General features: G+C 36.0%; 1 protein-coding gene across 8 annotated transcripts in view; it reads right to left on the bottom strand.

Moving 5' to 3' along the window:
• Positions 1-18523, bottom strand: part of EHBP1 (EH domain binding protein 1) — a 295160-nt gene that overhangs the window by 199515 nt on the left and 77122 nt on the right. The gene's annotated exons all lie outside the window — the stretch shown is intronic.

The raw sequence follows: 18523 nt of genomic DNA, 5'->3' as shown, positions 1-18523 counted from the left end.
TTTATATTGAAATTGATGGAAAATTTGAATATTAAAATAATATTACATTAAACTAGTTTTTCTGGCTTTAAAAGAAGACCAAATGATGTTTCTTCCCTTTCAGCATTTTGAAATATCATTCCTAACATGAAGATATTATAGTATTATAGTAAGATGCCATTAATGAACATAAATTCTTCAAGGAGGAAAGATGGTCAGTGATTAATATTCAAGGCTGAATACAATTACTGCAGCATCATAAAAAATCTATAACTCACATCTGTAGCATTACGCTTATGGATTTCATAACAGTATCTTGATGTTTAGTTTTGTTCCACTTCTCACAGGCAAAGAATTTGTCTATTTTTGAAAAAGAATTATTTAGCATTAGACATAATATTTTTTCTGGAATGAGGATAATCTATATATTCCAAATACATGTGAAAATTGTGCCAAGTATACCTATTTCATGGTCTGTTTTGTCTTTTACTAAATCATGGGCAGAACTGCGCTCAAGAATATGGAGCAATATAGAGAGTTACACTTCGGGACACAGCTACAATCTGACTGTGTTTCTGTTAATTATCTGCAATAAGCTAGGCTGCAGATACTGCATATGGATTTTATTTGGACTGTATTGTTGTATTTGTTTATATTGTATTTGCAAGGCTTCTAGGATTGGTGAGGTGGCCAGCATAAAAGGTCTTCCTTGCTGAGGCCCAGTTTTGGGAACATGCTCCTGCTGACACAGAACAGAATTTCTGTTCTACTTCTGTGTTCTCAGCAGTTCAATTCCCATAGTTGAACTACTGGGATCAAGAAAGTTCTGATAATCTCATATAAATTATTCAGCTTCGTTTTACCTCTCATAAAATAGATTGGGCCTGAGAGCCCTGATCAAACCCATTCCCAACTATGGTGTGAACATCCATAGCTGATAGATCAGTAGAGGTTCATCTTTTAATATATAATAGGAGATATTGACTATAGGCTGATTTCCACACTGAATCACATACCAATATTTCAGTGATATCAATAACACGTCAGTGGAATTTTAATTTGGGCCCCTCAAATATGTACAGGTATATAAATAGTGTCCCATATAATATATTCCAAATGTATCATAAGAAGAGATTAATTTGAAAGAAAGCACAAATTAAAGTGAAAATGTTACAAGAAGCTAAAAATAGTGGAGGATTTGGACTCCTGGACTGGAGACTATATTATCAAGCAGCCATTTTACCATGGCTTAAATAATGGATTATGCTGAGAAATAAAACACTATTGTACCTAGAGGGGCATGACCTACAAATTGGTTGGCATGCCTTTCTATGGTACGAGAAAAGTAAAATACATAGATACTTCCAAAATCACTTTATAAGGAATGTACTCCTTTCAGAATGGGAAAGAATAAAGCAGAAAATCTATACTAAACTACCTGAGTGGCTTTCAACAATGGAAGCTTTTGCTTACCCAAACAGAATTAACTATGACAAAGTCATTGCCGACAAAAGATATCCTAGAAAAGGAAAGAAAATTGAAAGACAGACAAGACTTACATCAACAAGGTATTGACTTAGCATGGTGGCCATATTTGCAAATTCAAACAAGATATACAAAAGATGCAAAGACAATGGGATTTTTATAAAGAACAGACAGAATTTGATCACATATTATTAAAAACAGATGAAAACCTGATTAAGAAATTTTACAGATTTCTGCTAAACTTGAAGATGGAAGAAGAATAAGTAAAAGAAACAATGATAACATGGGCAAAAAACTTTGGATATTCTATAGATTTAGAAGACTGGCAAAAATTATGGGATGGAAATATTAAATTGACTAAAGCAGTTTCATATGAAGAAAATTTGTATAAAATATTGTATAGATGGCATATGACACCAGTAAGATTAGCTAAAATGTTTAAAAATACTTCAAATATTTGCTGGAAATGTAAACAAAGGCCAGGTACTTACTACCATATCTGGTGGGTATGCCCTAAAGTGAAAAAGTTCTGGCTTAAGATATGCCCTAAAGTGAAAAAGTTCTGGCTTAAGATACACACATGGTCGGAAAAGAGACTAAAATACAGATTGAACTTAAACCAGAACTGTTTATGTTAGGAATATTTGGAGCTAAGTATGAGAAGGAGAAGGAGTATCTAATATTGCATGTATTGACAGCAGCAAGAATAGCATTTGTCCAATACTGGAAAAATGAAAACCTACCAGCTGAAGAGATCTTAATCAAGAAAATTTTAGTGTGTGCAGAAATGGACAGATTAACCTTAGATGTTGTGATTCAGCATCAGCCTGTGATACCGGCAGCTGACTCTGATGATTCTGAAGAGGAGGAGGAGGAGGGGTTTGGAGAGCCTTTGGTGTCAGAGGGAGGCTCTGATGCACTGCAGGACTCTCAGCCTGGCCCCTCCCATCATGTTCCTCATCAGACTCAGTCGTGTGAGCACGAGGTATTGGATGTAGATGATTCACAGCTGGATCTATTCAGGGATACTAGGAGCAGGATGCAATCCAGCAGAGTAGAACAGAGAAAGGCCATGAGGCAACTCTGTGAGAGGAGAAGAAGGCAATGAGAAGCCACGCCTTGGGACTGCTGATAAAAGAGGAAGGTGTGGGAGGTGCTGGTTGCTGAAGGCAACCATTTGAAGATCTTCTGCTAGAGTCCTGGTCTGTTATTCCTGTTTAACTTTTGTTTGAACTTTTGGTTTAACTCTTGTTTGAACTTTTGATTTATTTGTAAATAAATTTGGTTGGGTTTTTCCAGCCTGTTGACTATAAAAAGGGGTTGTCCCTGACATTCAAACAGGGCCTGAACAGAACATTACAGATTAAAGAGAAAGAGAACTCAATTTATTTTAAAACATGGGATAAATTTTACTAATGGTTAGGAAAATAAAATAGCGAGAAATGAATGTGATATGTTATTTTGAATATATATTAGTAAGGAGAATGACATGTATTCACTGATACTGTTTATGATTATCGTTTAGCATAGCCTTGGTGGAGCAGTGAGCTAATGCCTCCTTAAGTAACACCAGCTGCCTGCAATTAGTGCAGGTTCGCATCCCACCAGGCTCAAGGTTGACTCAGCCTTCCATCCTTCCGAGGTAGGTAAAATGAGGACCCAGATTGTTGGGGGCAATTAAGCTGACTTTGTAATAATGCTGCTTGGGGGTGTGTGAAAAAGCCCTAATAAGCAGGCATATACATAGAATGAAGGCTACTGCTAAGTTTGTAAGCCGCCCTGAGTCTTCGGAGAAGGGCGGGATATAAATGGAATTAAAATAAAAAAAATAAAAAATATACATTACAGCTATTTACTGTTATATTAATTAGCGTTAATTGAACATATGTACTCGGACAATTGTCTGTTTGTTAAAGCTTGAAAATGTTATTGGAAGGCAACCCCAATGTTGTTTCCAACCCCGTTCCCACCCCAATCCCGATCCTAATCCCACCCTAAACCCTAATCCCTACCCTGGTTATATTCCCTGCCTAACCTTATAAAATTGAATACAAACTTTTATATATATAAAAAAGAAGGGATTAATTTGGGGGTGCATAATAGTATATATTCACTCCAAACCTTACACATCCTTTGAGTGTCTGTATGTGAGAGGCTTTGTATATTTGCTTTAACAGGAGTATCAGAAGACAGGCCAAGTAACTAGTTGTTTTGTTATCTGCAATAAAAATTGCTGGTGGGGTCAATTTTATAAATTGAAAAGAATCTGTTGCCCCTCTTTATGAACAATATTCTAAATACAAAAATGTCACAAAAAGTACAATTAAATTAAAACAGGATTTGGAGGGGGGAGCTGTATGGATTTAATGAAGGACTTTTCATGTTTTTATCAATAAGTGTAACAATTTTGTCTAAAATATTTTTGTAGGCTAGTAACTTTTTTGATCATATGCCATTGTACCAAGGTTGTTTATTTAAACATTCAAATGTTTGTTACTTATAACCACACCTGCAATTAATAGGCACTAAATTTAGACAACAAGAATGCCATGTTTCCTATAATGAAGAGAAAATGATTTCTTATGATCAAATATTTAAGACAGATGTAGTCACTATATTTACCAGTAGTAAATATTTATGTGAAATTGTCATTCATTATTTTGCAACTTTAGATAATAAAGTAATCAAAAGAGGCACTGAGGGTTTTTGCTATCTGAATATAATGGAAACGCTTAAAAGTAAGGCGCCCAACTCAATCATTGTAATTTGGCTTTTTACTTTTGTTTTGTATAGTTATTTTAGTTATTTTTGGTTTTAATACTAATATATATATATATATATATATATATATATATATATATATATATATATATATATATATATATATATATATATATATGTTTGATGTGTACTGCGCAAAATCCTTTGAGGTTTCAATAAAGGACAATATATGTAGCTCAGGGTTGAAACTGAGGGAACTTGGTGCTCACTGAGCTTGCTTGTTTTCTTGCAGGCATTTCATTTGGATAATAAAACATCTGCAAGAAAACAACCAAGATCAGAGAGCACCAAGGATCACTAACTGAGAGGTTTTTAAGGAACGCAGAGCAAATTGATGCCAAATGTAAAGCAACATTCCTTTATTTTATTTCTTGTTTTTGCAAAAGTGTATGCAAGCTTTTAAACACCTGAGTTTGCTTAGCAACATCAACCTCTCAGTGAGGAATCCTTGGTGTTAATTTTGCCTCCTCAGATTTTTAATAAGGAATGGTGTTTGTTTGCTTTCTTAAACTTCAAAAAGCAGAGAAAGGGCTTAAGTGAAGCAATTCTGGTAGGATCTCAGTCTCCCTTTAGATGTGGTCCATGGGCAGTTCTCTTTCAAGAGAGGCGGGAGAATAGAAGCAGGCTGGAAATTTGGTTTTCATGCCCTGCCCTCACTTTACTGGATAGCACCACATAGCTGTGCGTTGACTTGATTCAACTCAGATCATAATCAGCTAGGCATAATTATGAATAAAGTGATGCATCGGTTCAGCTGTGCATTATCATGTCCATCCTGCTGCAGCCAGGTGGAAATGAGGAATCCTATGCTTCTGCCAACCTAGCAGCTCGAAAGCACGTAAAAATGCAAGTAGAAAAATAGGGACCACTACGGTGGGAAGGTAACAGTGTTCCATGCGCCTTTGGCATCTAGTCATGCCGGCCACATGACCACGGAGACGTCCTCGGACAAGCGCTGGCTCTTCGGCTTTGAAATGGAGATGAGCACCGGCCCCTAGAGTCGGAAACCACTAGCACGCATGAGCGGGGGAACCTTTACCTTTATGCTTCTGCTGGATACTCTCATCACTTTCTTTCCTCCTTCCCTTCTTCTGCAAAATGCCTTAATACTTTAATATTTCACCTTCATACTAGATAAAACTAGCTGGTGGGAGAGAGGGTGGAGGACAGCTACGGTTCAAATATGACACATGTCTCCTCAGGGAGACTATAGAATGTTGCCTCTTGACACCTCCCATTATTCTTATCTCCAAAATAAACAAAACAATTACTTGCCCAGGCACTCCCAACCTTTCTAGCTGCCAAGGAACCCTCAAACATGTCAGGATGTCAGACTTGCATCTGTTGTAGAGCCACCAAGCCCACACAGATTGATGCTTCACACGATGGAAAGGAACACGTTGTGACCAACAAAACTGTAACTGTGATATTGCCTGAATGCAATCCTCCTCCAAACCCTTCAGGCCTATGCAGGCTCGTTATTTTAGAAGCCAAGCTGATTAGAACTTGTGCAATTATTAGCATAAGATCTTCATGAAATTGCAGATGATCCTAGGAAATGCAAAATGCCAATTTTAGCCTTCCACCGGCTGCTTATTGCTGAGATGGTGAGAGGAAAAGATGACTTTTCTTTGAATAGAGCAAAGCCAAAGGTAGTTGTAGAAACTTCCTGGGAAATGAATGAGAGGAGAGGCTGGAGCAACCACTATGTAGCTATTATCCTTGCCCAAGGCTACTCTCCTTAAGAGAAAATAATAATTAAACAACTCTTGCACAGAGAGTAGTTCACAAATTACCAAGCCAACCTTTTCACCTCATAAGTCATAATTCTTCAAATACAACCCCACACCCTATAACAAAGGCTTTAATTATTATTTTGTGTGCATCTAAAGCACTTTGGTGAGAAGATCTGAAAGTTAAAGAAATGTTACAAAGCTGTACTGGAACAAGATGATATGAAGGATAGCAGAGTCAATGGATTTCTGCATGCAGGAAAAGTATCAAACTGAATCTCACATTAAAGATCTTATATTTTACAGCACTCCTACCCACTGTATGCTATCCATTCAGCTCTCATTATCACTGGTCAGCTTGCCTAATAATGACAGTAAAGGATGGGGCAACACATCTCATGCAGCTGTCCCCAACCTTTCTGGCTTTGCAGATCAGTGGGAGGGGAGAGGGGCTGGTTCCGTGTGAGCGGTGTGTGAGTGTGCATATGCAAGTGGAGCTGCATGCGTGTGTTTGGCCACCACTTCCTTAGCCCAGTTCTGAACAGGCCATGGCCCAGTAATGGGCTGCAGCCTGCGGATTGTGGTCCCCTGATCTAATGAATACAAGATGTTGCACTACAGTCTTCGTTAAGGAAGGCTGAAACTAAATCTTTAATGTTTTAGTTAGCCTGGCAGTTTAAGATCTACATTACAGCACATGTTTATTGCTATGGATTGTCAGATAAGCAATCTGATATTCAGACATAATGGAGGCATAGAGATTTATTGCTAAGAACCACATTTAGCTGATTCTTAGCCTGTAGTGAAGTTTCTGGTATGTACAAAGATATCTGCAATTGAAAGTAATATTGAAATAAATGAATAAACGGAACAAATAACCACCAGAATTTGTAGTTCCTACTAGCGAATATATATTTTAAAACCTGATATGAAAACATGAAAAATAGATTAGAATATTTCCTTAATTATTACTTTCTGTCCAAGATGCTTTCCATACAATAACTAACCAATCATAGAGAAGTTGATTGATACCAAATCTCAAAGACTGGAACAGATGAATCACGGTATGTAACAAAATACAATGACTAAAACCCCCCAAATTAGTGCTGAAACTATAGCTGGCTTCTGCTTAAGTTCTCAAGTTGTTCTCAAGATAAAGCAAGGAAAACCTTGTCCTATTCTCTCTTCCTCTCTAATTTATACATGTCTTGGATTAATAAATTAGCATTTATTTTTCTTGGTTCATCATGTCACCAATGAAACTAATAGCAAATCAATTGTAGAAATATGCCTAAAGAAAAAGATACAAGTTTTTGAATCCCAAAAGTTAGTAAAAATAAGTTCCAAATTGATTCTAGCTATCTAAGACATAACTGCTTTCAATGCAACTAGCATGTTAAGAAATTGTCATTATCTAGCTCACATAACTGGAAATTCATGCTCTTGTCCTCAGATTGGCTCAGGCAGACCATCTGCAGCATTTTAATTAGTTACCACAATAGGCACAGCTCAAAACTAGACATACAGATCTCTAATAATAAAGCCTCAGAAGTAGTAATTGTAAGACAATGTTAATCCCAATCTAACTGAAATATAATCAGGCTTATGTAGCAATTAGACTAATTTTTTTATAAAAATTAAATGCAAATACAGAAACTCACAAACTCAACAATCTGTTTCAGAAGATTGCAAGCTATTCTAGTTCAGAAAAAAAATCATCTAGGGTGTACCTCCTTGCTATGAAACCTTAACAGAGCTCTATTAAGTGTCTGTCACAGCTAATTTATTGGGACTGGTTTGTGTTGCTGGAAGACAACTTACAATAAAAACAGGTGAGGTGTCTTGGCATGTAGAGTATGTCAATCAAATAAACACACAATAATAATAAACAAATCTGAAGTCCAAAAAAGCCCCTTATATGTGCCAAAGAACGAATGCTGGATTAGTGTGTTTACAGTTGCTCAGTAAGCACAGAAATTGTGGGAGAGTGCCCAGCATCTCATTTTATTTATTATTTATTCTCAGGTTGTGATGGAGTGCAGTTCACCTTAAAATGACCTAGGGTAGGCTACACCATTCCAAATCAACAAAATGCAATTCAGTAGTTACTAAAATCATAGCAACAGATTTCAAAACTTTAAATAACAGCACTAAAACACCAGAGCATGAAAATTTCGTGACATTCAGCATCAAGAAAATCTTTCGGGAGGAGGAATTTCAAAGCCAGAGTCTCTTTGTACAGGTAAACAACCCTCTCCTTAGCAGCCAATAAGGAAACCATTTTCAGAAAAAACCACCTGCAATTAACTGATAAAATTGGGGCAATTTCTTTTACAATTAACTTCAAAATACAGTTGAATCGTTTCCCCTATTTCTAAAACATAGAATCGTAAGGTCCATGATTATTGTTTTTGGTGCAGTAAGTTGAAGAATGTCATTACATTTTCTTACCACTCAAATCAAAAGTTTGATCATGGGGAAAATATAATTTTCTACCTATTCTATTTTAACCAAATGTTGTGTAAATGTTTAAGCATCTATTAATTACTATCTGAAGCATGCTTTGAAGTGAGCAAAACACCTTCAATTAATGTATTTAATCGCCTTATTTTATGTGACTTTTTTTTTTTACTGACTTAGCAATTGGGAACATTTCTTCTTCTGACTTTAAAGACTAATACTCTAAAATACAAATACTATTCTTGCTCCATAGTCTAGTTTGCTATGTATATGAAAAATACAGAGACAGGTTTTTAAAGTTTTCTTTAAAAATATCATGAACTAGGCATCCATGATATTTATTCCTCTACCAGGTCGTACACAGCACAACTTAAAAATAATACTTACTTTTCTTTTATAAATATTATTCTGATTATTATTAAATAAGTTTAGGCAGCTGGCAATGTTTGGCTGACATTGTCTGGACAAAGAACTTAAGAAAGATCAAATTCGGGGAGGGGTGAGGGGAGAGTAGGGGGGTTGGGGAGAGGGGAGGGGGAGGAGGGGGGTTGTATTCAAAATGTATTGTAAAACTTTTCAATAAAAAAAAAAGAAAGATCAGATTTGGTTATTACTTGAATAGGGGACCTAGAGAAATATCAGGGCTGTAATCTCTTAAGAAGTTCACCAATGTCTTGAAAGGAAGAAATCACTTCCTTATTACTGATAGAAAGAACAGAATTGTGGAAGCAGTGGTATTCCCTGTGACAAGTATGAGAGCAAAAGTTGGACTTTGAAGGAAGAGGATAAGAAAAGTATTGAGAGTTTTGAATGTGGGCGTTGGAAAAGACTCCTGAGAATACCATGGACAGCCAAGAAAACCAACAAATGGATCAACAAAGAGCCTTCCGTAAAGGCACAAATGACCAGGCTCAAATTATACAATAACAATAACAATAATAATAATAATAAGTTGGAAGGGCTTTAGGCTTTCAGACGTCTGGAGAAGGCACCAATGCTTGGAAAGGTGAAAGAACGAGTAGAAGAGGGTGACTAGCATCAAGATGGATGGACTTTGTTACAGTGCTGAGGGTCCACTATTAGGCGGCCTGACAGACCAGATTAGGGCCAGATCATCATGGAGGAAATCTGTGGATACTAAGAATTTACAATGAGTTCATAGCACAGAATCAATCAATTATTGGTTAGAAGACTATACCCAAAGGATCCATGAGGACATATTTCTCCCAGAAGAAACTTTATTTAAAAATTGCTTTCAATTACTACAAATCACATCGAGGTTGGTAATATAAAATATATAAAATACATTCATACATATGTAACAATTTCTTTTTAAAACATAAGGGGGGAAAGGAAAGCAAAAATATAAAGAAATAACACACATTCATGCAGGGAAAACCTGGTCCAAACGTAGGTCTAATGATGCTTAAAAGATTTATTTATGGATACCTTAAATTTCAGGGGGAAGATCACTTAAGAATGTTTGGCCCACCGACCAGAAACTCTGCCCTTTGTATCCTGCTTATCACAAAGGCTTACTGCAACTCTCAAAATAGGCAGAAGGACTTCCTTGATGATCTTAAGGGATCAATGAACTCTACAATGGCAATGCAAAGGATCTTATTCCCAAGTTGTGGAAAGCCTTTTCTGTCAAAATTAACATCTCAAATTTGGCTCAGCAGCTGGAAGTCACTGTCATGGCTTTAGTAACAGTATATTTGAGCTCAGATTCCTCATTCAGCAACTTATATACCAGTTGCAACTTTTGGACAAAGTGCAAGGACATATCCATTCAGTGTGTGTTACAGTAGCCCAAATCTGAGGTTTACGATGCATGCACAGTATACTGTAGTTAGGATAACTCTGTCTAGGACAGAGGTAGGCAACCATGGCTCTTTCATGACTTGTGGACTTCAACTCCCAGAATTTCTGAGTCAGCATGGCTGGTTCAGGAATTCTGGGTACTGAAGTCCATAAGTCGTAAAAGAGCCAAGGTTGCCTACTCCTGGTCTAGGAAATGATATATTTTGTATATCAGCAAAAACTAGTAATGGACAGGTCTAGTAATACTGGATTTGGTGTACTTCTAAACATTTTGGAATCTGCTATGCAAAAATTAAAAATTCCAGACAATACTTTTATTTTGCTTCTGAAATCACATAAAGACGACTGGGCCAGTAGAAATGGAACATGAATTGTCTGTATAATTATTTGTGAATTCAATCCAGATTCATTTAAATTACTGGAAACTCCATTACCTGATTCCAGCAGACACTAGAAATTCAATCCACAACATACAGAATGAAATCAAAGTGGAGACTTATTTGGAATGTTAACATAAGAACTTACTTCTGGCTGACCCATCTATAAAAGAGAGCTTTCAACCATCTCATTATGGATGCTAATTTACCAACATAATACCCAGACAGAAAAAACTATAGAGTGAAAGAGAAATCTCAATTTGATATTTTAAAATCATGTATTAGGGAAAATATACTTCTGTTTATTCCTTGCTATCATTTGAAGAAACACTGATATTAATTCTATAAATAATTATTCATTACTGCAGGATATTTATATTAAAAGACAGTACACATACATTCTGTAAATTTTATGAGCTACCATGAGCTCATTTTATGAGCTGTCTAAAATGCATCATCTAATATCTAAAAATATTTTGTCAAAAAAATTAGTGTATAAAAAATTTAAAAGTTAATGCCCACCAAATGTTTCTAAGAGAACCAAGAGCTTCTTTCAAGAATAAAGCCTTTATAAATAACTACCTTTTCTGAACTCCCAGATTTGGGAGTCTGTCTTGTAACTGCAGATCTATTTGCTGCTTGCCTCCCACCCCCCAATCATCAGCATTCATCAAGTATTTAGCAGTGATCAGATAAACAACTGCTAGGTGCTAATTAGTCCTGTCAGAATTAAAAGCTGATAGGAAACCCCTGTCCCAGTTAAGCAAAAGCTTGGTTATCTGGCATGTATTGTTCTTCATCAACAATCCCTTCAAATATCTAGAGTTCCACTGAGTTTTAGATGTCACAGTGGGGAAAAAAAGTTTACACAACTGGTAAAGTTAGACCAAATCTCATCACACTATGACAATCCCACTGAAACCACAAAAAACTTATGTTAATATATTTTGTATTATTTATTTATTTAGTTTATTTATTAAACTTCTATGCCACCCATCTCACTGAGGCGACTCTAAAAGGCTTACAGTTATTCCATAAAATACGATATAAAACATTTAACACAACAAAAACTATAAATGGGAAATTCAGTGTTACAATATAAATCAGATAAGACAATTTTACATACTTTTTTTCTCTTGCACTTAAAATTAATTGGCTTTGGGCCCAACATCACATAGGATATACAAATATTTGCTTGCCTACCCCACACAAAGCAAAGCAAGGAACAAATCTGAGAAAAAGTGGTAAGAAAAAATGAAACTTGATTTTAAATAAAAATGGAAATTTGGATACATTATAGAATTGCCATGTCATAGGTAATTTGTCTATTAAGCTGCATGACATAATTCATATGTATAGTAGGCACAGTATGTCTGAGCATTGATAATCTTGCATAGCAAATATTTGACATTGCTTTAAATATTTACAAAACATTCAAATAATGTAAAGGTTGGACTTGCACTTCTGCTGATAAGTTGCACTAGAGCTACATATAACAAATGTAGAAAAATACTCAAATAATAAGATGCTCTTGATGACTTTGGGGCATGCAGTAAAAACATTTATTCTGCTTAGCTATTAACAGTTTTAAAATTCTGAGAGGGAAGATTTTACTTCTGCACTCAGTTTTTTTAAAGCATTCATTTAAATCACATTTATTAACCCAGTTTTAGTGATTTTGCTGTATTACAAATTGCCTTAAGGCCACTGACTAGGAATGTCAGTCAGTCTAGAAAAGTCAAATCTAGCCTAATTTTCTGTATCTATTTTCTGCAAAAAATATCTCACAATGATTTATAAAGAGCCAAAATATAATACAAGAAAATACTCCTAAGTTTTTGTTCCTCTTTATGGCCGTGGATATGAGGACTATATTATTCAGCTTGAAGTAAAAATGTTTTCCCAAAGTTATGCATTCTTACTTTAAAAATTAGACAGGAATGAATAAAGTACTTAGAAGTTTTGAGGAGAAATTTTTGAAAACCCCAAAATGTCTGGTTGGAAGGCAGCCTTAGCATCAGGAAAAGCAAGAAAAAAAACCTCCCCAAGTTTAAGGAGCTGTTATTAAATGTTAAATAGCAAACTATTTTATATTAAAATTGGCTAGCTCTGAACATCACCCATGCAAGAAGTATTTTTCGACACACTGCCATTTTGATGATAAATTGCAATCTACAGTTCAAAATAATTCTACCCAGGGATTAACATTTCAGAGGCTGAGCCAGAGATTATGTGTGTGGATCTCGGATTTCATCATCTCCCTTTGGCACAATATCTTATTCTCTCCCTTTCTCTCTCTTTTTTTCATCTATTCTCTCATGAAGGGTCAGGAAAGCTTAGCCTTGCTGTTCCATTCATTTCATCTCTACATTAACCAGATACCTTTAGTTCTTATGTGTTATTCCATTGCAACTACTACAGCCGCACCACACAGGGTTTTTTTTTCTCTTGCCTAACGAATTACGTCCTAAATCAAAGGGTGCCATCAAGTGGTTAAAGAGTACCAAGCAGCCTCATGTTTGAAAAGATGGTTCATTAAGTTATTAAACTAGTTGAGTCAGCTCATTTCTTTCCTACTATTCATTTTCCTTCATATTCAGGCAATATCACTTATGCATATTTTCAGTTGGAAATAGGAAGCAAAAATGAATGGTGACATTATCTTGTGCAGCAAGGGCCAGAAAGTAGAGTAGGAACTACCAATATATCTTTCTATGATTTATAATAACTCGCTTTTCACTTTCATTGGCTTCATACCATATTATAATGAAGGTAAAAGGGATTACAGGTAGACCTCAACTTACAACCACAATTGAGCCCAAAATTTATGTTGGTTAGTGAGAAATTTATTATGTGAGTTTTGTCCCATTTTACGACTTTTCGTGCCACATTTGTTAAGTGAATCACTGCAGTTCTTATATTAGTAACATGCTTGTCAAATGAATTTGGTTTCCCCATTGATTTTGCTTGTCAGAAAGTCACAAAAATGGGGATCCAATGACTGTGGGAAACTGCAACTATCATAAATCTGAGTCAGATGTCAAGCATCCAAATGTAAATCATGTGACCATGGGGATGGTGCAAGGGTCATAAGTGTGAAAAAAGGTCATAAGCCACTTTTTTCAGTGCCGTTGTAACTTAAAATGGTCACCAAATGAACTGTTGTAAGTCGAAGACTACCTGTATAATCAAGGTTACATAGTTCCACCCAAACTGAATTCAATTTCATGGACATGGTCTTGGCAGCGATGCAGATATGATTTGTATTTATTCTTCTATTGATTCTTCTGATTCTTAAAAAAAAGTTTCCCAGGTTGCTCTAATATTCTATTATTCCGTGGAATTTTCCCATCTATATATTAAACAGTCTCAGCCTGCGTACCTTCTGAGCCCAAACAAAGTTGACCAGGCTATGCGTGCTGTGGAGATAGCTTTCTTTTCCCTTTCCCCACTTAAATATATTGCTACAATGAGAAACACTTTGGAGAGCAACTAAACAAAGAAACTATCTACCTATCAACCTATGGAAGGATTATAAACAACTTAGCTCTGATGCTTATCAGATGCTTAAAGGATTATATTATTTCATTAATTCTAGACATTGAGATTCTAAAGAAACTCCAGCAAGTGCAGTAGAATTGATAACAAAAGGGAAACCCCTGAATAATAAAAACAAGTCCTGCAAGCTTGAAATGGCATCCCTCTGCCACTGTATGCCAGCCCTGCAAGGTAAACCAGGTCAGGAAAGAACACTGCAAGACCCCTGGAGAGCTACTGTCACAGGTTATAACAACAGAATGTTGAAAGCCTTTGCCTCTGTTATATCATACAGAATCAAAGTGGGGTTATTTTGACTCCTTGTTCTCACATTTTCATCCTTCTCAAGGCTGAGTTCTCATTTCTTGTCTCTCTTATACATTAATGGTTCTTGCACTCATGGTTAGTTCAATAATAATTATACTGTATTATCACCAGTAGAAAATTACTGACTATAATTTATGTAAAGCTGGAGAAGTAGTCAGAACTAACATGTTCAGGTATTTTAAAACTGGGGGAAGGCTTATTATTGAACAATATATATTGGCTATTGTAGATGAATACTACAATCCACTATTTTCCCCTCATTATTAGTTGCTCTAATACTAAATAATATTAGTTTGTTTATGACCAGGGGATCACAAGGAGTGATGGTGGTGTTCTAACTCCCTTCAAAATTATGATATTCAGTTTGTAGTAAAAGCAGTCTCTTTTGCCATTGTTGTTCTGGCTTTTAGCATATTGTGTGAATGCAGCCAATTTTAATTCCCCCCCCCCCCGCAAGAAACTACAACAAAGCAAAACATAGTTTACTATGTTGGAATCCAGAGTGATTCTACCCATATGCCAGAAGGGCAGAATGAGGTAATGAGGCACAAGAGGAAATGTAAGTTTGCTCACAGTTTGTTCCTGTTCCCACTGCTATAGAATTATGTCTATAAAAGAGATGGCATAAATTAGAATAAGACAGGTATCTAACCTATTCCAGAAAAATAATTGCAATGAAGTATTACTGAAAACGATCAAGAATAAATCTTCCTGAAGAAAAAGTCGACTTGGCTTTTGCAAAGGTAAGTCCTCTCTCACTAACTCTTTAAGCCATTGCTTCAATTAAGCACCTTTTGTTGCTGAAGGCATGAATTACCTTGCCAATGAATAAGGGAGTGGAGTGGGGTTTCCTCTCTGCTGCTTGTTCTGTTGTGGCCCCAAGAGGACCTTCAAAGCACCCTATACAACTGGATGTCTCCACAGGGTCAGCCTGTTTCCCAGAAGGTCGTGGCATGAGTTATGGCGTCCTTGACAATCAGAAAAATGTGAAACAAGGCAAATCAACTCTCCTCCTTCAAAGGAGCAAGACCAGGATGGTTTGCTCTAAAACACTGTAGACTTTTTCAGTTGTGAGAAAGCTTGGGTGCAGGGGGAAAAAAACCCAGCTAACCTACAAAAGTCAGCAGGAGATTATCATTGTCACTTGGGCAATGCTACACAAATTCTATCCCATCAACTTCTTGCCATCAGAGTGGAATTCTAAATACACTTTCACGGGTTGAAACCAGTTCTTCTCCAGGCATATTGTTTCAAACAATACAGAATATTGTACCCAACAAAGCAGATGTGCAACTGTTGCATTTTCTTCCAAACATTCACCTTGCCATTTATTCTTCTTAACCCATTATCATGAATCTAATGTATGTTATTTATTCGCTGCCTCAATCCAAAATGAACCTTAGGAGATGATGATGATGATGATGATGATGATGATCATTGTGGCACAAATGACTGCACATTAATTTAGTTATAGCTGGGATAGGCACCCATAACCATAGGATATATCATCATCAAGGAACCTGAAATCACTTTGCCGTGACCTGGAAGCCAAGGGTAGTTTTTCTCCAAGCAAATATGCATGCTTCTCCCCTAAAGCAAGGTATCTTGAGATCAAAATCCTTGTTCTGACAGCAGTTGCGGTACAATCGAAGAGAAACTCATCATGAATTTGTTACATCTCAAAACCAGTTTCCAATAATGGCAGAAATTAAGTGACACAATGGAGGAAAATTCAAAATTCAGGGCAATCTGAATAAAATTCCCTTTGCTCAAAAATTTCTCAATCCATTAAGGCCTGGACAAATTCCCCAAAAGATAGCTCTGCATTTTAATGAGATTATCCCTATTCCATTCACTCCCCACCCACTGAAAGAAGCAATGCACATCTAATTTAGCAGAAAGAAGGGGAAAGTCCACTACAATACACTCCACATTGTTTCAGAGACAACGGTGACTGTTCTGAGAATTAATGCAAACACAAACACAATCAAGGTACAAATCTTCCTGGTGACTTCCTAGAGACATCCAGTATGTTTTCTTCACAGAATATCTAGAACAAAACAGCTTTATTATTCCTTTCCTGGGATGCTTTTCTCACTTCCTAGTTGAGCTGTGATGTTTCCAGCTGATATTTTCATACTTCATGGAAGTCTCCCATTCAAGTAGGAACTTATCTTGATCCTGTTGAGCTTCTGAGCCCAGACATTGTCAGTCTAGGTGCTCCACTTCTGATCTATTTGATAAAATGTTAATGTCCAGTTTGATTTGGCAAGCATTGATTAGCTTTATTGCTATTTATATTCTACACAACTGAACATAATTGAACAATGTAAAGTTGAAGTATTTAAGGGTACTATCCCTAAAGAAATGTTCATAATGGATATTCTGCTGCATCTTAAGGCTTCTTTGGGAAAATCCAATGAAGAAAAAAATGAAGGAAGCACAGTGACAGAAAAGTATAGTAGAGAAAAATTATCAAAAATGTTATGGGCAACTGAAATATAAATGTAAGCAAAGAGAAAAGAGAGTTTGATAGCAAAAAGGCAGATTCAATTGAAACGGGCAGTGCCAAAGGAAATTAAAAAGGATGATTTGATTTAAAAAAAATACACGTTTCTACTTCAGCAATCAAGGAATTTCCTAGTATGGTATGAGATTGTTCCTCTCTTCCCTTCTATACAAAGGAATAAGTAAACTTTGGGCCATAAATGTACAATACTCAGAGACAGCTTTATTTTCATTTTACAAGTGTTTAATAAAAGAGCTTTACTTTGGTTTGTATACTCTAAAATCAAAAAGCTTATAAGAACAGCTTTACTATTATGAAACATGTATTAAACAGCTTTGGAAAAACATATTTAGTGGGATTGATGGAATAAGCAGTAAAGACACCCTGAAGTTGAATCTGACAGCAATGAATTGCATTAAGACAGTTTTCTTGGCAGTATTAGGGAAGCAGCTTACAATTATCTCCTACTTTAAACAACAAGCATGGGATTGGATTTGACAGTCTAAACAGCCTCTTCCAGTGATATGACTTCTGTGGTTAATGACCTTTAGGATAACAATGGGAATCATCTATATCTTTGTGTTTCAAGTTTTCACTGTCTTTGCTTTGTGATTTGTATGACTGACTGTACAAGTTCTTTGCCCCCCAAATTTCCCCCCAAAATTACAAGCTCAATGCTGAAGTTTCTTTCAGATGACCAATGCTAAAGATTACTCAGGAGTATTTATGTAATGCCAGTTTAATAATGTGATTAATGAACAAATCCATCCTGGTACAAGTTCAGTGCAAAAACTGTGGTTAAATTTAATGATTTATTATTCAATGCACAACTGAGATTATATTTCCGGCTCCTGGGATGGGAAGGTATTACATTATTCACGACTTGTAAAACATAGAGTAGAAGGAGAGAAAATATGAAATATTATCACCATAATATTTGTTATGTGAATTTTACATTTGACATGTGCAGCAATACTTGACTAAGAACCTATGGATCAAAAGCCCAGAATCAGAAGGCATTTCCATCAGCTTTTGGAATTGAAGATGATGTGTGAGAAAAATTGGATGATAATCAACAGTCTTGATGTAAAAGAATTTTCAGATTAACTATATTTTATCCTCTTTCAAAAATGGTGATTGTAGAAAATCAAAATGAAACATACTAAATAAGAAAAAAGGAATTTAAAAAGTTAATATATCACTGAATAATTCATATTTAAATGCATTTTGGAAAACAGTGGCTTCATATCATGATTATCAGAGAGCCAGGTCAGTGTAGTGGTTAAGGTACCAGGTTAGAAATAGGACGACCAAAGGCAGAAAGTCAGCTTGGTGACCTGGGCAGTCACATTCTATCAGTCCTAGGAAGGAGGCAATGGTAAACCACTTCTGGAAAACCTTGCCAAGAAAATTGAAGGGTCTTCAATTCAAGTAGTCTCCAAGAACTGGACATAATTGACAGGGGTGGAAATCATGATTATAATTATGTTAAACATGTGTCCTGGAACAAA

This window comes from Vipera ursinii (assembly GCF_947247035.1).
Source record: "Vipera ursinii genome assembly, chromosome: 1".
NCBI classification, from domain to species: domain Eukaryota; kingdom Metazoa; phylum Chordata; class Lepidosauria; order Squamata; family Viperidae; genus Vipera; species Vipera ursinii.
The sequence above is the reverse complement of the archived record's forward strand: the minus strand, read 5'-3'. Positions and strand labels throughout refer to the sequence as shown.